Raw genomic sequence first — 21,533 nt, 5'->3', positions numbered from 1 at the left:
GGAAATATATTTGATTGATAGGATAAACAGTTATAAAGAATATGAATATGACAATTTATAACAATAGCAATAATGAAAATGGCTCTACATGTGAGTGTTTACTACATGGCAGATCTATTCTACAAGCTTTATGTGTATTAACATTTAATCTTTACAACAACGGTATGAGGTAGGTATTGCTATTTCACCCATTTTACAAATGTGAGAAGTAGGGCAAAAAGAGATTCAGATTTTCAATAGCATGAACATGAAGGATACACATGCTCTTAAGGGTGTGAAGGATACACATGCTCTTAAGGGTGTGAAGGATATTCATGCCAAAGCATCATTAAGGGCCTGTTATTCTAACTGTACTCCCCTGTATCACAAAGGTGACACAAAGAGTCTGAAGATGGTAGAGTAGGAAGCTCCTGAGCTCACCTCCTCCCATGGGCACAACAGAATTACAACCATTTACAGAGCAACTTTCTCTGAGGATAACCTGAGGAATAGCAGAAAATATATTCCACAACTCAAAAATATAAAGAAGAGCCACAACAAAATAGGTAGGAGAAGCAGAAAGGTAGTCCAGTCAGGACCCATACCCCTGGTGCAATGACTCAAAGGCAGGAGGAATATCCCAACTGTGAAGTCACCCCTGCAGAGCAGGAAGTCCAAGACCAACACTGGGGTCCTTATCTGGGGTCCTGTATTAGGAAGAGAAACCTTCAAAAGGCCTGGCTTTGAAAACCAGTGGGGCTTATGTTCAGGAGAACTAGAGGGTGTAGGAAACCAAGACCCTGTTCATAAGGGCGCATACAAAAGTACTCTCTCCGAGTTCCAACACAGAGGCAGCAGTTTGAAAGTAGCCTAGACCAGACACACATGCCAATCTTAGAGAGCCTCCTGGGGAGGTAAGAGGCAGCTGGGACCTCCCACCCCACCCTGCCCAAGGACTGAGATGCTGGCAGCAGCCATTTTTGCGATCTCATTCTACCATGCAGACACCAGAACTAACAGGCAACATTTTGGAATCCTCCTCTAATATATTAGAGCTGGGAGCCTGCTTCAATCACCAGCATGCCCACAGTGGTCAAGCAACACTAAGCATCAGAGCCAGCCATGCCAGGTACTGCCCCACCCACAAGTTTGCCCAAGTTGTTGGCTCTGCCAAACAGAAAGGCACAAGCAGCCCACCACATAGGGAACACTCCTGAAGCACTTGGCTTGTGTGACCAGAGGGGAGCATGCTGCTGAGCCCCATAGGACATCTCCAAAATAAGAACAGGAGATGTACAAACCTACCTAACACAAAGAAAGAACACAAAAAAATTAGGCAAAATGAGAAGACAAAGTAATGTGTTGCAAATGAAAGAAAGAAAAAGAACTAAATGAAATGGAGATTAAACAATCTACCTGATAGAGTTAATGATCACAAAGATGATTACTGAACATAGGAGAAGAATGGATGAACACAGTGAGAATTTCAACAAAGGAAAAATATAAAAAGGACCATTAGAGCTGAAGAATAAAATAACTAAAATGAAAAATACACTAGAGGGAATCAACAATAGATTAGATGATAAAGAATAATGGATCAGTGATCTGGAAGACAGAGTAGTGAAAATCACCCAAACTGAACAGGACAAAACATTTAAGAAGAAAAAAAAATAATAATAAGGATAGTTTAAGTGTCTGGCAGAAAAACATCAAGCATACTTAACATCTGCATTATAGGGTCCCAGAAGAGAAGAAAGATTAAAAAAAAAAAAAAAAGAGTAGAGAACTTATTTTAAAAAATAGTAGCTAAAAACTTCCCTAACCTATGGAGAGAAAGAGACATCCAGGGCCAGGAAGCACAGAGAGTCCCAAACAACATGAACTCAAAGAGGTGCACAGCAAGACATTATATTTAAAGTGTCAAAAATTAAAGACAAAGAGAAACTTAAAAGCAGCTAGAAGAAAGTTTAAAGGACAAAAGTTGTGAATTCATCTATATCTATAAGAGATATAGTTAAGAGATTCACAAAATAAAAATATGTAAAATGTGCATCAAAACATAAAACATGGAGTGCCCACTAGGCACAATAAGTTAATGATCTGGCTTGTCTCTGTGGAGGTGCTGGTTTGATCCCTGGTCTGGCTCAGTGCGTTAAGGATCTGGCATTGCTGCAACTGTGACACAGGTTGCAGCTCTAGCTTGGACTTGATCCCTGGAGCCAAGAAACTTCCATATGCCACAAGTGTGGCCAAAAAAAAAACAAAAAACAAAAAAACAAAACAAAACAAAAAAACCCTACATAAAACGTGGTGGTGGGAGAGAGTAAAAGTGTAGGGCTTTTAGAATGCCTTTGAACTTAAGAGATCATCTTAAAATAGAAATCTATAACAAAGGTCATTATATATGAACTTCATGGTAAGCACAAACCAAAAACTGATAAAAGATACACAAAAAATAAAGAGAAAATAATCCAAACTTAACACTAAAAATATTCATCAAATCACGAGAACAAAAAAAGAAGGAACAGAAAAGAACTAAAAAAAAAAAACAACAAAAAATTAACAAAATGGCAAAATATATATATATATATGTATATCAATAATTATTTTAAATATTAGCTGGACTAAATGTTCTAGTAAAAAATTATAGGATGGGTGAAGGGATAAAAAAGTAAGACTCATATAAGAGACTCACTTCAGATCTAAAGACATACACAGACTGAAAGTAAGGGATGGAAGAAGATATTCCACACAAATGGAAATGAAAAGAAAGATGAAGTAGGAATGCTTATATCTGACAAGATAGACTTTACAACAAAGAATGTAGCAAGAGACAAAGAAGGCTGTGTCATAATAATAAAGGGATCAACCCACAAGAGCATGTAACACTTCTAAGTCTTTATATGTCTAATATAGGAGAACTTAAATATACAAGCAAATTTGGGAGTGATTCTTTGTATTCAACTTTTTGGAATAGGATCCAAATTCTCCTCATCTTCATCAACACTTGCTATTTTGCTTTTTTATAGCAGTCATCCTAATAGTTATAAGTATTTTGATTTTCTTTTCCCTGATAATTAGTGATATTGAGCATCTTTTCTTTTCTTTTTTTTTTTGCTATTTCTTGGGCCGCTCCTGCGGCATGTGGAGGTTCCCAGGCTAGGGGTCGAGTCGGAGCTGTAGCTGCCAGTCTACACCAGAGCCACAGCAACGCGGGATCCGAGCCGCGTCTGCAACCTACACCACAGCTCATGGCAACGCCGGATCCTTAACCCACTGAACGAGGCCAGGGACCGAACCCGCAACCTCATGGTTCCTAGTCGGATTCGTTAACCACTGCGCCACAACGGGAACTCCCTGAGCATCTTTTCATATGTGTATTGGTCATTTATACATTTTTTGAAGAAATGTCTATATCCTCATCTTCCCTACGCCAGCTCCACCTGCCGTCTCTCCCATCATGGTTAACGGTACTTCCATCCTTCTAGCTGCTCAGGCCAAAAGCCTGTAGATGTGGCAGCCACATAGCATCAGGAAATCATGCTAGTTCTAACTTCAAAGTCTAGTCCGAAGCCAAAGACTTCGCCTCACCTTTACTGCGGCTTCCCTGGTGTGAGCCATGATCCTTTCTGCACCTGGATTTCACGATCAACAGTTCTCCCTGTTCCTGCCCTGGCCCTTCTCTGTTCTTTTCTCAACAGAGATGCCAGAGTAACTCTGCTAAAGTGTAAGTCAGATGTTATTCTCCCATAAAGCCTAAGGCCCTACATGATTTATCTACCAACACCCCCTTTTCTTCTCTAACCTCCTTTAACACTCTCCCCATCACTGGCTTTGCACCAGTCACCCTGGCCTCCCTGTTATTCCCAGGGTACACCAGCTATCTCCTGATTTGGGGGCTTTACTCTAGCTCTTTCCTTTGCCTGGTATACTCTTCCCCTGATATCCCTACTTGACTGATTCCCTCACCTCCAGCTCTTTGATCCAATTTCAACTTGAGGCTTACTCTGATCTCTTCATTTAAAATTGCTACTTACTTCTCCCCACCACTATCCCCAAAGCCCAACTCACCAGCACTCACAATTTGTCTCATCCTTTTCTACAGCACTTAGCAATTTATCCACTATCTTATTATATACTGCCTTCCCCGCCTCCCTGCTAGATTATAGGCATCACAAGAGTAGAGATATTTGTTAGGCCCATTGCTGGATACTTCAAGCACTAGAACAAGACATGTGATAGTCCTCCAATAAACAGTTGTTGGAGGAATGAAAGTAAGTAGGTTGTAGCAGTAGGAATTAAGATTTCTATCTTGAATGCAGTAAATTTGAGATTCCCACTGACCATCCATGTGGAGATGTCAAACAGACCTTGTCTTCCCAGGATATATATGCAGGTTGATAACTACTACAAGCCTCGTAACTTTGTCTGAACCCTTTTTCTTAGAAGGCAAGCTATCCATCTTTTTGTTTTTTCCCTCAGCACTTTGGCACTCGCTCTGGGTTTAACAGAAAAATGGTTAAGATGCTGATTTTCACATCCTACAAGTCATGTTTAGTCATTAAGTACATTAGTCACCTTCAGTCATGGTTGACCTCTGATCACCTTTGATAGCTCTCGCTTGATGTACGCACAGGGACATACCTATGCTATTCACCATACATCACATTTATTAACCTCCAATTCTTACTACTATACTAGTCTAGAACAATGGCCATTGTGTATAAGGCATATGAAGAGTATAGGGATTTATAAATAAGAGACATATTTCCATTCAGAGTTCAGAGTTTCGGTGAGGGAAAGGAACACACGGATCACATAAAAATACCAATTTCAGAGTAATGCAAGTGTGAACTAATCCAATTTTTTGCATTTGTCAAACAATAGGAAAAAAAAATCATCCAATCTAAGGGAAAAAAAAACCTTAATAGTTGTATTAAGTTGCAAACACAGTCAACTCACACTTTAATTATGCCAGAAGGCAGTGAAATAGACAACTTATAATACTATAATCACCAGGCTTGAGTCCTAGCATTCTTTTGTCTACCTCTTAATTATCTTATATCAGCAGCAATTTAAGAATAATTAGCTAAGAGCAACAAGAAGACAAAGTTCACAGTCATATTTTAGAATGTTACCTAACCAGCTTTTTAGACATTAAGAGGACTGTAACTAACCAGCTCCAATCAATAACACATACAAACATATGCCTAGGGTATGGGGTGGGGGGGAAGGACAGAAGTCTTTTAAAAATTAGACTTAATTCCCAGAGAATAAACTACATTCAGTGGCCTCTGGTCCTACAGATCACACTCTGTACAATGAGTGATTTTTTTTTTTTTGGTCTTTTTGACATTTCTTGGGCTGCTTCCAAGGCATATGGAGGTTTCCAGGCTAGGGGTTAAATCGGAGCTGTAGCCACCAGCCTATGCCAGAGCCACAGCAATGCAGGATCCAAGCCACATCTGCAACCTTCACCACAGCTCACGGCAACGCTGAAGCCTTAACCCACTGAGCAAGGCCAGGGATCAAACCCACAACCTCATGGTTCCTAGTTGGATTCGTTAACCACTGAGCCACAAGGGGAACTCCAATGAGTGATTTTTTTAACATGTAACTCCCCAAACAATCTAAAATTAAAGGACTGATTCATGGCAACAAACGTCTTTCTATAGGTCCTATAGACTTGAGGAAATAGTACAATGAATACTATAACTAACTAAAACACATCTTTATAGATTTAATAGTAACTTCACAGTGTGGGATCTTATGGGGATACAGAATATTAATTAAATCTTGGCATACATTCCCCCAATTTTTCTTTGATAAGACACTATTCAACAGAAAGTCATATAAAATGATATTGGAAATAAAAGGATGACTACATAAAAACAATACAAAAATCAACGCCTTTCCTATATTTCAGCAATAATCAGAAAATGTTCAGTTCCTGTCATGGCTCAGTGGTAACAAACCTGACTAGTATCCATAAGGAGGCAGGTTTGATCCCTGGCCTTGCTCAGTGGGTTAAAGATCTGGCATTGCTGTGAGCTGTGGTGGAGGTCACAGACACGACTTGGATCCCACTTTGCTATGGCTGTGGTGTAGGCCAGCAGCCATAGCTTTGATTCAACCCCTAACCTGGGCACTTGCGTATGTTGCGGGTACGGCCCTAAAAAAAAAAGAAAATGTAACAGAAAAAAGATCCTAGCAACAAAACCTACAACATGTATGGGATTAAATGTAATAAAATGCATACTATAAATCAATATTATAAAATTGTACTGAGGGATGTAAATTTCATGCTTCTAGAAAGGAGGATATAAAGATATCAGATGTCCCTGAAATTAATTTACAAATATCATGGAGAAAAAACAGATTTTTATTGGAACTAGACAAAATGATCTAGAATTTGGAAAAATAAATGGGTGAGAATATACAAGAAAACCATAAAAAATTAAAATGATAATAGAGACTTGCATTGCCAGATATTACAGTGTATTATAAAACCATATTTAACTAAAGCAGTGCAATTAAGATGTCAAAATAAATAGGCCAGCAGAACAAAACAGAAAGCACAGTAACAGAAACAAAAGCATTTAGGGTATAATTAAAGACACATTTAAAACTAATGGGGAAAGAATTAGTAGCTGTTACATGGATAACTGGTTAACTATGTGACAAAAATATAGGTGAGATTTACCTCATCTCATACCAAATAAAGTCTCAAATCCACATGGAATTTGATGTAAAAATGAAGCTATAAACAAAACCAGAAGTCAACTAGTATTTTCATACTCTCAGGATAAGGAAAGCCTTTCTAAGTACGACAGCAGAGTAGTACGAAACCGTAAAAGGGAAAGAATGATAGACTTAACTGCCAAAAAATTGTAAAACATCTGTTGATCAAAAAACTGCTTTTAAAAAAGTTTTTAAAAAACCAAAAATAAATAAATAAATAAAAATAAAGGCATATAAAAAATTGCTGGGTAACAATTTTTTTTTTTTTGTCTTTTGTCCTTTTGGGGCTGCACCTGCAGCATATGTGAGGTTCCCAGGCTATGGGTCAAATCGGAGCTACAGCTGCCAGCCTACGCCAGTGCCACAGTAAAGCCAGATGTGAGCCGCGTCCTCGACCTACACCACAGCTTACTGCAATGCCGGATCCTTAGCCACTGAGTGAGGCCAGGGATCGAACGCACAACCTCATGGTTCCCAGTCAGATTCATTTCTGCTGTGACAGGATGGGAACTCCTCTGGGTAACAATTTAGCAACATGTATAAAAAAAAAAATCTCTAAAATAGGCATGACCTTAACACAGAAATTCCTTTTCTAGGAATTTATTCTAAGATGATAGCTACAATGACAAGGATTTTAGTGTTTAACTTAAAGGGGGAATAAAACTGGGAACAACGGGAATGTCCAAAAACGATGGATCAGTAAACTATGATATAAAATGGGCTACTCTGCAACCATTTAAAATATTGCAGACACATAATTACAGTTGTGATATTTACCATGTAATAATAAAAAAGGTTATAAAACAGCATACACAAAATACACCTTTTTTTTCAGGATACTTTAAATTTTATTCTTCTCTGAAGCCTACAGATTTTCTCAATTTCCCTTTACCCAAGTATGAGGTAAGTGATCCAAAACAATTTTGATAATCTCTCTAATCAGCATGCTGCTTTACGGATTTTTTTAAGTCAGGTTTAGTGTGTGTGGTACAATGTACACCCTGTAATCCCTTTTAATATGACTGCAATGTGCACAGTCATATAACCACCACCACAATCAAGACACAGAACATTTGCATCACCCCCAAAGAGTTCCCTCCCCTCGGCTCCCAGGCCCTGGGCAACCACTAATCTAATTTCTTTCCCTCTATTTTTGCCTTCTCCAGAATGTCATATAAATGAGGTCATACAATGTACAGTCTTTTGTATTAGGCTTCTTTCACTTAATGTTTTTGAGATTCATTCATATTATATATACAAATTCTCCTCTTTTTCTTTTTTAAAGCTACATATTCCATTCACTATGTGGTGGGTATTTGATTTGGTTTCAGTTTTTGGCAATTATGAATAAAGCTGTGTCTAAGTCTTACTGTGGACATACTTTTTTCATGTCATTGGAGCCAGTATCTAGGAGAGGCATGGCTGGATCATGCGGTAAGTAAATTTAACTTCATAAGAAAGTGTCAAACTGTTTTCCAAAGTGGCTGTACCATATTACATTCCCTCCATCAAGGTATGAATGTTCTAACTGCTCAGCATCCTTAGCTAACAAGTTGCTCAAACAACAGATCAGCCTTTTTAATTTTAAGTATCCTGGGGATGTGCAGTGGTATCTCCTGGTGGTTTCACCTTGTATTTCCCTGGCAACTAATGATATGGCACATCCTTTGATGTCTTTATTCACAATCTATTTTGGGAAGCCTTGGAGGCCAGAGATTATGAGACTACAGATAGGACAGAGTTCAAGATAGGGATCATATAAGGTTTTCTATGAACTGCTGGGCTCAACCCTAAATTCCACTTGTCAGGACCTGACCCTGAACAGCATACCAAAAGCATTAAGAACTCATCTACAGAATAGCCCATATCCCAGACCTCAGATGGATCCTTGGGTGGTGCTCGCATAAGACAGATCTGAACAGGTAGTGCAAAGGCTTTGAAAACTGCACCCGCATTGGAATCACAACACACACGAGGCAAATCACAACTTGCAGCTGAACGTAACTGGGTCATTCACTGCCAGAACAGAAACCAAAAAATTACCATTTCTTATAGAATTTAAATAAGACTCAGATCTCATAAAACTCAAAATGTTGGAAATATAATCCAAAAATTATTTGACATTCAAAGAACTAGGAAAATGTCAAGAACTTATAAGGAAAAAATAATCAATACACACCAACCCAAAGGTGACCTAGATGTCGGAATTATCAAACTAACCTTAAAGCAATTATTATAGCCATGCTTTAAGGAAGATTAAACATTCTTTTTTTTTTTTTTTGTCTTTTAGGGCCGCACCTGCGGCATGTGAAAGTTCCCAGGCTAGGGGTCGAATTGGAGCTGTAGCCACAGGCCTACACCACAGCCACAGCAACTCTAGATCTGAGCTGCGTCTGCAACCTATACCACAGCTCATAGCAAGGCTGGATCCTTAACCCACTGAGTGAGGCCAGGGATCGAACCTGCGTCCTCATGGTTACTAGTTGGGTTTGTTACCACTAAGCCATGACAGGAACTCCAAGATTAAACATTCTTGAACTGAAACAAAAGAAACAGAAGATTTTAAAAAGAACAAAACAGAAATTTCAAGAGTAAAAAAAATATAATAACCAAAATTTTTAAATTTCCTGGATGAGTTCAACAGAAGAATGGAAATGACAAAGAGGAGAGTTAACTTGAAGGCTGATAAGCAGAAATTATCTAATCTGAACAACACAGAAAAAAATAAAAGAACAGAGTTTTACGGATAGTACCAAAATGTCTAACATTTTTGCCAAAAGGAGAAGAAAAAGAATGCCATGCTGAAAAAAAAAAAATGTTGAAGAAATAATGGCTGAAAACTTTCCAAATTTGGTGAAAGACATACAACTTGTATTTAAAGAAGCTCAGCAATTCTCAAACAGGATAAACTCAAAGAAATTCATGCCTAGATATTTCATAATCAAACTAGTGAAATACAGAGATAAAGGAAAAAATCTTGAAAGTGGTCAGAGAAAAAGGATACATTTATATAGGGAAACAAATCAAATGACTGTGAATTTTTCATCAGAAGCCATGAAAGGGCCAGAAGGCAATGGCACAAAACATTTAAAAATAAATAAATAGGTGTTCCCGTTGTGGCGCAGTGGTTAACGAATCCGACTAGGAACCATGAGGTTGCAGGTTCGGTCCCTGGCCTCGTTCAGTGGGTTAACAATCCGGCGTTGCCGTGAGCTGTGGTGTAGGTTGCAGACGCGGCTCGGATCCAGGGTTGCTGTGGCTCTGGCGTAGGCCGGCGGCTACAGCTCTGATTCGACCCCTAGCCTGGGAACCTCCATATGCCACAGGGGCGGCCCAAGAAATAGCAAAAAGACCAAAAAAAAAATAAAATAAAATAAAATAAATAAATAAGTAAGTAAGTAAGTAAATAAATAAATAAATAAGTAAAAAGTTTAAAAACCCAGAGTTTTGCTTTGATGTTTTTTGGGTTGTTGGTTTTTTGGGGTTTTTCTTTTTTTGTTTTTTGTTTTGTTTTTTAGGGCCACACCCACGGCACATGGAAGTTCCCAGGCTAGGGGTTGAATGGAAGCTGCAGCTGCCGGCTTATGCCACAGCCACAGCAACACCAGAATCGAGCCCAGCTTGTGACTACACCACAGCTCATGGCAACGCTGTATCCTGACCCACTAAGCGGGGCCAGGGATCAAACCCACATCCTTATGGATACTGGCTGGGTTCGTTTCTGCTGCACCGCAAAGGGAACTCCAAAAATTCAGAGTTTTATATCCAGGGAAATAACCTTCAGGAATGAAGGCAAAAATAGATATTCTCAGTGAAAGAAAGCTAAAAGAATCTACCACAAGCAGACTAGCTTTAAAAGAAATGCTTAAGGAAATTCTTCAAGTACAAGAGTAATGATACCAAGAAAAAATTTAAGAATGAAAAAAACAGAAATGGTAAACATCTGGGTAAATATAATAAATTGTTTTCCTCCTCTTAAGTTTTCAAAAATACGTATATAAATTGAAAGCAAAAATTATAACACTGGTGGGTTATAATGTGTGTATTGTGGAGTTTAATGTGTGTATATACACACATTGATGTGTGTACATATAATGTGGGGTTTAATGTATGTATATATACATATAAGTATACATAAAATACATATAATGCAACTGCAACCTAAAGGGTAGGGTAAAGGGTGTGGTGCTAAGACTTGTATGTTCCTCTGGAAGTGGTAAAATATTACCTCTAGGTAGAACTGTGAAAAGTTAAGTATGTAAATTGTGATGAAAAGTTAAGTAATTGTAAATTGTGATTCCCAGAGCAACTTCCAAAACAAAACTTTACAAAGAGATACAGTAAAAAAATACAGTAAAGGGAGTTCCTGTCGTGGCTCAGTGGTTAACGAATCCAACTAGGAACCATGAGGTTTTGGGTTCGATCCCTGGCCTCGCTCAGCAGGTTAAGTATCCAGCATTGCCGTGAGCTGTGGTGTAGGCCGGCAGCTACAGCTCTGATTAGACCCCTAGCCTGAGAACCTACATATGCCGCGGGTGTGGCTCTAAATAGACAAAAAAAAAAAAAAAAAAAAAAAAAAAAGATAAAACCAATAAAAAAATACAGTTAAAATGACACAATAAACATACAAACAATACAACAGGAGATAGAAAAGAGGAAGCAATGGAATAAAAAACAGAGAGACAAAGAGAAAAGTAATAAAAAGGTAGACCTTAATCCAAATATATCCACAACTACATTCAATGTAAATGGTACAAATGCACCAACTAAAAGAAATGGTCAAACTGAATTAAAAAACAAGTCCCAAGTGTATCCTCACTTTAAAGATAAATTGTAAGGTAAATTAAAAGAATGGGAAAAATATACCATGTAAACACAAATCAGATGAAAGATGGATTGACTATATTAATATCAAATAAAGTAGATTTTAGAGCAAGGTAAAATACCAAGTATAAAGAGGGATGGGTAGCACATAATGACAAAAGATTCAATTCACCAAGAGAAGATACCAATCCTAAATATGGCAACTAACAGAACTTCAAAACATGAGACAAAAACTGATAGTACCAACAGAAGAGATGGACGAATCCACAGTCATAGTTGCAGACGTCACTATTCCTCCTTCAGTAACCAACAGAACAAGTAAACAGAAAATCAGCAAAGGATAGACAAGAATTGAAAAACAGCATCACGCAACTAGAGCTAAATGACATTTATAGTAGATCCTACCCCCAAAGAGTAGAATACATATTCTTCTGAAGTATGTGTGGAATATTCACCAAGACAGACCATATCCTGAGTCGTAAAACAAACAGCAAATTTAAAAGAAATGAAATTATATAGAGTATGTTCTTTGACATGACAGAATTACATAGAAATCAATAACAGGAAGCTATCTACAAAATATCCTTCTCTCAGTGAAATCTCACAAAAATAAAGCACATTTCCTCTGAGTCTATAATAATGAGCCATTCCCAGGAGGCAAATAGTGATCCATGCTATACACCTTTACCTTTCTCTTTCAAAACTCCTAAGAGTCAATCAATGGCAGAAGAATAGAAAGTAACTTTTAGCTGCCAGACAAAAATGATAAAGCTATCCTAACCTTAGGATATCAAATGGAGGAGTTCCTGTCATGGCGCAGTGGTTAACGAATGCGACTAGGAACCATGAAGTTGCGGGTTCAGTCCCTGGCCTTGCTCAGTGGGTTAAGGATCCGGCATTGCCGTGAGCTGTGGTGTAGGTCGCAGACACAGCTCGGATCCCGCGTTGCTGTGGCTCTGGCGTTGGCCAGCGTCTATAGCTCTGATTAGACCCCTAGCTTGGGAACCTCCATATGCCACGAGTGCTACCATAGAAAAGACAGGGAAAAAAAAAAAGAATATCAAATGGAACATGTAATATGAAAAAAAAGAATGTATACATGTAAGTGTAACTGAGTCACCATGCTGTACAGTAGAAAAAAATACACATATTTGCATATTGGGTCAAAAAAAATAAAAATAAAACAGGGAAAAAAAAGAATATCAAAAAGTCTTTATTCACCAACTTTAAGTTTTAGTTTAAAAATTACTTTAAAAATCATCTAAAAAAACCTGGAATGCAAATGGGGGTATTAACTGAGTTATGAATAATTAGAGAATTTTTGTGATATTCCACAAATAGGTATTATTTGCCATCTGTGTTAAACTTCATATTATTTTTCCAATTCTAAATGTCAAAGACTGTATAATAAGTAATCTTAGCTAAGTAGCTGGTTCAGGTTCATTGTCTTGATTTTTTTTTTTTCCCCTTAGCAGAAAACCTACTTATACAAAGCTAGTGTTCACTGACAGAGAACAATGATCTGCAGATAGGCCTGACATTCCTGACAGCTACACCTAATGCCAGATTCAGTTAATACTTTTTTTTTTGTCTTTTTAGGACCACACCAGCAGTCAAATCAGAACTGTAGCTGCCAGCCTATACCAAATCTGCAACAACACAGGATCTGAGCCAAGTCTGCGACCTACACCATAGCTCAGGGCAACGCCAGATCCTTAACCCACTGAGTGAGGCCAGGGATCGAACCCATATCCTCATGGATGCTAGCTGGATTTGCTAACTGCTGAGCCATGACGGGAATTCCTACATTTGTTTATTTTTTAAAGCTGACATGTTATGTGGCTCAACAGAGACTAAAGGAAAAAATGTCTGATTTCAGAATATTACCTTTATCCAGTCAAAGAAAATTTTAATTTTGGGAGTGAAACATTTCCCACAGGCATACCTCAAAGCAACAAAGCGCTTTACTAATAGTACATAAAGGATCTGCTATTTAACCTATTTATTAACAATCATAAATAAGCAAGCCAGGAACAGCTATTAGACTCTCAGGGTCTATCCAAACAAATGACCTTCGAACTTTTTTATTCATAGTAAAATAGTTTTGAAAAAGTATGTAACACTTCATGCATTTTAAAGTTGGTGTCAGAAAGTTTCCATTTTAAATTTAAATAATTGCAAAAAATGTAATCTTTTGCAAATGTAAATTTCTATGTCTTTAAATAAAAATTTTATATTATTATTTTAGGTGGATTCAAATAAATAAAAATACTTTGATTTGATTTTGAGAATCATCTATTTAAAACCTGCATGAATATACTCTTCAACATGAGGAATTTTATTTTTATTTTATTTTTTGACTTTATGGCACCTGTGGCATATGGAAGTTCCCAGCCCAGGGACTGAATCTGAGCCACAGCTGCACCCTGTGCCACAGATGCAGCAACACTGGACCATTTAACCCACTGTGCAGGCCAGGGATCGAACCCGCACCTCTGCAGCAACCCAGCCACTGCAGTCAGATTCCTAACCCACTGCGCCATGGCAAGAACTCCAGCGGGAGGAATTTCACATCTTCCCTTTTTCTCTTTGTACTTTTATTTCCATTCCACTTGTCCCACAGATTGTTATTTGAATGGGATTTACTTTTATGCTTGAAAGTCTTTCAACGATCATCCTATAATACTTCAATCTAAAATGATACGTATATATGCGTATTTAAAGTTCTCTTAATTTCCAGTGATCTTAATGCCCTATTAAATCTTCATCTTTTAAAGTGAAGTATTACAATAACGACTGGTATTTATCAATAAAAGCATAGTTTTACATAGATTTTGATCAACAATAAACCTGACAGATAATAATTACTGAAAATAGAGCTTTAAATTAGAAGTCTGAGTGATGCTTTTATGATACCATTAAAATAACCACCAAATTGTCCTTTTTGTTTTTGGTGCACTGTAAGTTTGGAAAATGCTAAGTCAACATACTATAGTGTGATTCAGATGGGTAGAAAGGCATGCCTATCTTCAGTCAAGCGGGAGAACAGGCTATGAGTTTCAACTTCTGCAGGTAGCATCTTTCTCAGGCAGAGCAGTATTAGAAAAGAGTAGGTATGGAAGATCTGGAAATTTATTTCCTTAAAGTGACTCAAACTAAATGGTCTCCTCCTCCTCCCCATACATACCCAGTCTGAAAGCCACTGAGGTAGACTATTTCCTTCTACTCCCCAGAGAAACTGGCAAAGAAAGACAAAAGGTATACATATTATTTTAGCCTCTCTACCAATATGGAGTCTTCTGAGCTAAGAATAAATTGGATGCAATGTATTGTGAAACTTTGTGATGCTTTCCTTCCTTTACCAATATTTAAGAATAAGACTGGAGTTCCCGTTGTGGCACAGTGGTTAACGAATCCGACTAGGAAGCACGAGGTTGAGGGTTTGATCCCTGGCCTTGCTCAGTGGGTTAAGGATCCGGCGTTGCCATGAGCTGTGGTGTAGGTTGCAGACGCAGCTCGGATCCCTCATTGCTGTGGCTCTGGCATAGGCCGGTGGCTATAGCTCCAATTCGACCCCTAGTCTGGGAACTTCCATATGCTGCAGGAGCGGCCCTAGAAAAGGCAAAAAGACAAAGAAAAAAAAAAAAAAAAGAATAAGACTAAAAGTGTAGCCATGAGGAATTTTTCCAGCACTACAATAAATTGCGATCAATATAACAGTTATGGGTGGCTAGATCTTCCAATCAAAGAATCTACTCATTTCCACTCAACTCCTTCAATGTGTCTTACACCTAATCTTCATATGCTTTAAGAGATCCAATTCATTTTGATCTGGAACCAATCCCTATTATTGTTTTCACTAGAGAGATCTAGTTTTAAGGAGGTGGAGAGTACTTAAACAAATTCAATCATTTATTTAAAGATGGGGCACTAATGATTCATTTCTATGTTTCATGCAAAAAAGCCATTGGGAAAAAATAACCAATGTTATAATGTTAAGACTCAAACATAGCAAGTTTTTAAAAACTTGTCTCAGTAGGCGAACTATAAAATATCAAAATGCATTATATAAGAACCCCAAAAGGAGTGGCCTGGTGGTTAAGGATTTGGCGTTGTTGCTGCTGTGGCTTGAGTTTGACCCCTGACCCGGAAACTGCCACATGACACAGGTACGGCCCCCCAAAAAACCACCACCACCACCAACCAGAAAAACCATAAATATTTTACAAGAACATTATTTTCATCACGAAAAGCATTTCAGAATATTGAAATATAGGTAGGTAATTTCCATTCTATATTTACATTTGGAGCTTGCTGTTACTCATTTAATAAAACTACTTCAAAACACAGAAGTTCTCATAGATTAGACTTTTGTAAACAATTTATATATAATAAGTGAATTATTAAGTGATATTTTGTACTCATTGAGGTATTTTTAAAAGCTAATGAGCATGATGGTCATAAAAAAATTTTAAGTGGAACATCTGGATCAAATGAATAGAAACAACGGAAGTTGTCCTTGAAAAAAAATTTTCCCCATATTCCTGGTCTTTAAATTCAAGTTCACTTTGACCAAATCTTAGTTGAACTTGGTCTTTGTAATCTGAACAACTTATCTTACGAAAATCTATTTCCTTCACCACTCCCACTGAATATATATTTGCTAATGGTATGATTCTACAAAGTTAAACTACATTACACAGTCTTGCATCTGTTTTCTGTTTTGTCTAACTTGGTCAGCACTATCTCTCACACAGCTCTTTGAATAGCAATTTTTTAAAAATACTTTCCCATTCTCTACCACCTGTGTTAAACACACACACACACAGCCTAATGTTTAGACACTGGCCAAATCCTAAAGTAGTGTTTAGTGTTTGGTTCTTTCTCAACCTGCATGAAAGCCTACAATTACATTGTAGAATATACAACCACACTACTCCTAAAGGTCAGGTTTTTATGAGGCTATATTTCAGTTTACTAAAGCAAACTCATGACTCAAGTAGAAGCAAATATTCTGTTTGAGTACCATTTTACCTTTTTGCTTTCCTTGTAAATTAGATGGCACTCAGATTAAGAGAGAGCAAAAGGAAGGAAAAAAGATCAACTAGTTCCTTAATGTATAAGATCAGCTAAGATCAAAAGCCATTGACTAATGTATATTTGATTATCAATAGTATTCTTAAAATATGAACAGGCTAAGAATATGTAATCTGTTTGGCATTCCTTAAAGAAAACATCCCAGTACAGAAGGCCATAAGTACATTCACTTTGGAAATGAAAAAGCATCCATCTGTTCATTTATATGTATATTTTTTTTCTAGTTGAATTTCTGCCTCCAAGCAATTAACAGTATCAATTCAATTTTCAAAATCATGTACACTGCCATATGCTTTCCACAAGTCTCATAACTCCTGAATCTCTTCATCATTTTGACCTCTTTCCCAAGCTCCAGAGCTATCACCCAACTGTACATTGGGTACTTATAATTAGTACATCCAGTATCAACTCCAATTTTCAATCCTTTCCCATCTGAAGAGAAAACACACACACACAGAGCACACTTCTCTATTAGTTCCTTCCCTTTTCCATAACCATTCTTATTTATCCAGGCTCGACACCTCAAAGTTATGTCTTTAGGTCTTTCTTTGCCTTGACACACTGTTCTGCTATCTAACTGATGGTCAGTTCTGCAATTCTTACATAATTTCTTATATAGCTCATACTCCCTTTTGCACAGCATCCCTCTAGATAAAGCCCTTTTCTCTAAACAGACCACATTCCAAGTGACTGTAAAAACTGCCCTAGTCTCACTTCCTCTAGGACACTTTTCCTGCCAATACATTTTGTATAATGACAACTCCAAAATGAGTAGCACCACACTGACCTTATTATCAAAGAATGCACACTCTGGCAGGAGACAGAAAAAACTAACAGTGTAAATAGATAAACACTACACTGATGTTAAACAAAGAATTCCAGGAAGGCAGGAGAGTGAGGTAATACAGGGGAGGAGGTATCAGAGTAGGTTACAGCTGAACTTGAGAAAAGCATTTGGGACAGAGAACAGCCCAATATGTGAAGGTTCATGTTTTGCAGGAAGGACGAGCCTAGAAATGTAGGCTTGAGCCAGACTGTGGGATCTTTGGTGCCATACTAAGATGTTTCGACTTGATCCTATTGGAATGTGAAGCAAGCAAAGGCAGAAGAATGCTTGAAGTTTTAGTATGTTTGCGACTTTGCTCTTAATAGATAATTTCTAAAACAAAGTAACACAAGCACTAATAGAACTAGACACATCTTCCTTAAGTGTGACCAGTGGTAAATCACTTATCACACACACTTCAGATAAGTAACCAGACTCTGCAGGAAAATTAGATACGGGGACAGTATTTTGCACATGGTCATTAGGTCAGATTGGTTTATGTTATTTAAATCCTCTCCACCCTTACCGATATTTTTGTCTTCGTGATCTAACAACTACTGAGAAAGGCATGTTTAAAATTTCCTACTATATTTATAGATTTGTCTGTTTCTTAGTATCAGATATCAGATTTTTTCAGTTCTATACTATCCATTTGATTCTTTTTTATTTTATGTAGATTCCAATTTTCTGACGTCATAAGGATTATGACATAATGCCCTGTTTAATGACACAGAAAATGCTACTGAAGAATAAGCTTTTTGGTCCATTTTTGGACCAAATCTAACCTTCTCTGCTGTCCAAAACAGTTTGGTAATTATCTTCCCCATGTTCTTTCCCTTCTGTCAACAATCTACTTTAAGCCAAATATACCTCAATATTTAGAGCACATTAGTGCTGCTCAGTCTGATCTCCACATGATCAAAGAAGTTTAAATCCACAACAAACAAACAGAACACCTGAAATACTTACAGATATGCTATATGGTCACTTTTCATAGCTCTCTTCCCATAGCATAATAAAGAGAGAGAACAGGAGTTCCTGTCGTGGCACAGAGTGGAAATGAATCTGACTAGGAACCATGAGGTTGCGGGTTCGATCCCTGGCCTTGCTCAGTGGGTTAAGGATCTGGCATTGCTGTGAGCTGTGGTGTAGGTCACAGACGCGGCTTGGATCTGATGTTGCTGTGTTGCTGTGGCTGTGGTATAGGCTGGTGGCTACAGCTCCGACTGGACCCCTAGCCTGGGAACCTCCATATGCCGCAGGTGCGGCCCTAAAAAGATGAAAAGATGAAAAGACAAAGAAATGGAGAGAGAGAACAAAGTTTGATAAACCTACAGAACATTTTCTTCTTCTAGAATAAATTTTTAAAAAATTTGTTATTACTAGTTTGAGAAGATTCAGCCCCAAGGTAGCAATGGTTTAAAAAGACAGTTATGGCAACAATCTTTAAGTGGTCATAGAATGCATAGGCTCACAGGCAACATGTAGGCCTGACTATATTTCTGACCAATCTCCTATCTCAATACCCATTCATACGATAAGGAAGGCAACCTAAGGGTAGGTCATCTGAGATAAATATTTATAGCTCAGTCCTCACTGAAAATGACTGATATGTAAATAAGACAGGATAAAATTAAAAGCCTAAATAGTAAGTTATCATAAACAACTTTCAAGGTGTTTTGTTCCTACTTAAAATTTGAAAATAAGTCAATTTTACTACCACAGAGTAACCAAAAATATTTTTTTTAACTATAGGTTATGGCCCATTAGTAGGCTGTGAGATATATTAGTGAGTTCAGACAAGCTTTTTTTATTTAAAGAAATAGTAGAGACAACAACAACAACAACAGAATATATAACAAAGATAAGTATTGCCACATGAAATTTTTGCAGTTTTATGTTTACACATATACGAAATGTACATAAATGACCAAAAGATATTTTATATTATAGGTCACGATAAAACGAAAGTTTGGAGTTCCTGCTATGGTGCAGCAGGTTAAGGACATAGCATCATCTCTGCAATGGCATGGATTCAACCCCTGGCCTACACAGTGGGTTAAAGACCTGGTATCGCTGCAGCTGTGGCATAGGTTGCAGCTGTGGCTCGGATTGGATCCTTCCTCGAGAATTTCCATATGCTGCAAATGTGGGGGGAAAAAGTTTGAAAAATATTGATCTAGGATCTACTAGTAAGACAAACTTATAAATTTTCTCAGAGTAGGAGCAAAATTAGAAAGAATGTTTTTACAAGTTTTTATAAGATTATCTAGTCTAAAGGTCATCTAAAATTCTAAATAACTATGTACTCATTTCTCAAATGCTTAGAATTCAATTATTCAAAAATTCAAAAAAGACTTATTGTTTATTTTCTATATTCCAGGCATGGTTCTGTGTGTTGGGAATAGAAAACTGAATAAAACGAAGCCCTTGCCCTCGTGAAGTTTAAGTTCTATCAGAGATAAGTAGCCATGGTGCCAGGAGCTAGGCTGAGTGCTTTACATAATTCTATGAGGTTGACAGTATTTATCTTCATTGTTTAAACATGGAAACTGAGGCTTAGAGAACTTAACTTGTCCAAGATCTCTCTCCGTCCCTCTCTCTCTCTCTCACACACACACACAGCTACTTAATGGCAGAACTGGGGTTCAAACCCAAGGCAGCAGGATTCCAAAGCTCCGCCCTTAGCCATTACACTACACTGCCTTCCAGAGTCCATCTATTTGCAGGAAAATAAAGTAAAACAATGTCATGCCCAAGAAAACTCTAAAAGTTTCACCAAGCTGTGACCTTTGATCATACAACTTCAATTATAGGTGGTCTGGAGTTACTTGCTCTTTTAAAAATTTCTATAAGTTGAAAGAGGACAACTGGTAAAAGTCGACCAGAACTAATTTCATTTCATTAAGTCTGCTTTGGAATAAACATTCTAAACCATCAGATGATTTTTATAGTGTCTTCAAAACAGTAAAGAAAGAAAATAATAAAGAACGGTAAACAAAGATAAAAATTAGCACATGTGGTTTAAAAAAAATAAAAGGAGGTCTGCTCCATGAATAAACTCAGCTTAGGCTTCCACAATAACAGGCTTCAGCAGACGAGCAAGGCTAGTCACAGGCTTTATTAGGATACTCACTCCCTAGATGGATCCTGAGGTTTGAGAGACATGTTGAGAGAAGCAAGGCCACCCACGTCGACAGCTAGATATGCTGAATCAACCCTGGCAGTACAGGCGAAAGTGGTGGGGGTCAGAACACCTCACATCCCCTGCTGTTAATACATTGTCTGAGCCTTAAGAGCAGTTATTTCTGTTTTGCTCACACTATATCCTCATCACTTACTACAGTGTATAGGATGTGGCAGGTACTCCGTAAATATTTGCTAAAGGATTTCGCACAAGTTATTTCTCCTCTAAGGCCTGGATTTCCTTAAGCAAAAGAACCGCACTAGATCAATATATTCATTTTTAGCTCTGAAAGTCTATACTGGAAAGAGTTCCCATCGTGGCACAGCAGAAACGAATCCAACTAGGAACCATGAGGTTGCGGGTTCAATCCCTGGCCTTGCTCAGTGGGTTAACGATCCAGCGTTGCCTTGAGCTGTGGTGTAGGTCGCAGACACGGCTCGGATCCTGCATTGCTGTGGGGATGGCATAGGCTGGCAGTTGTAGCTCCGATTAGACCCCTAGCCTGGGAACCTCCATATGCCGCAGGTGCAGCCCTAAAAAGACAAAAGACAAAAAAAAAAAAAGTCTATACTTCTTTGAGTTAGAATTTCTAAATACATTACATAAAGTGTTTACGAAGTTACTCTAGGACATCCGGGTCTGATATACACCTAGTCACAAGGCTTCACAATATCTTACTCACTGCAGTTCAGTATAAGATAAGTAATGAATTTGCTTTGTTGAAACTGGTGAAACTACTGAAACTCCTTGATATTGATATTTCTGAGGCAGCAAGATATACAAACTACTGTAACTACTGTAGAAATGATGCAAAATATGTCTGACCATCCCGCTGAAACAGGAGAGAAATTGATGCCCATAAAACAAAAATGGTGGCAG

At 37.8% G+C, this 21,533-nt stretch overlaps 1 protein-coding gene across 1 annotated transcript in view; it reads right to left on the bottom strand.

Annotated features, from left to right (window-relative positions):
- CPD (carboxypeptidase D) overlaps nt 1-21,533 on the bottom strand; it is a 70,544-nt gene that overhangs the window by 38,981 nt on the left and 10,030 nt on the right. The window lies entirely within an intron of this gene.

This window comes from Phacochoerus africanus, chromosome 14 (genome assembly GCF_016906955.1).
Source record: "Phacochoerus africanus isolate WHEZ1 chromosome 14, ROS_Pafr_v1, whole genome shotgun sequence".
In the NCBI taxonomy this organism is placed as follows: Eukaryota; Metazoa; Chordata; class Mammalia; order Artiodactyla; family Suidae; genus Phacochoerus; species Phacochoerus africanus.
The sequence above is the reverse complement of the archived record's forward strand: the minus strand, read 5'-3'. Positions and strand labels throughout refer to the sequence as shown.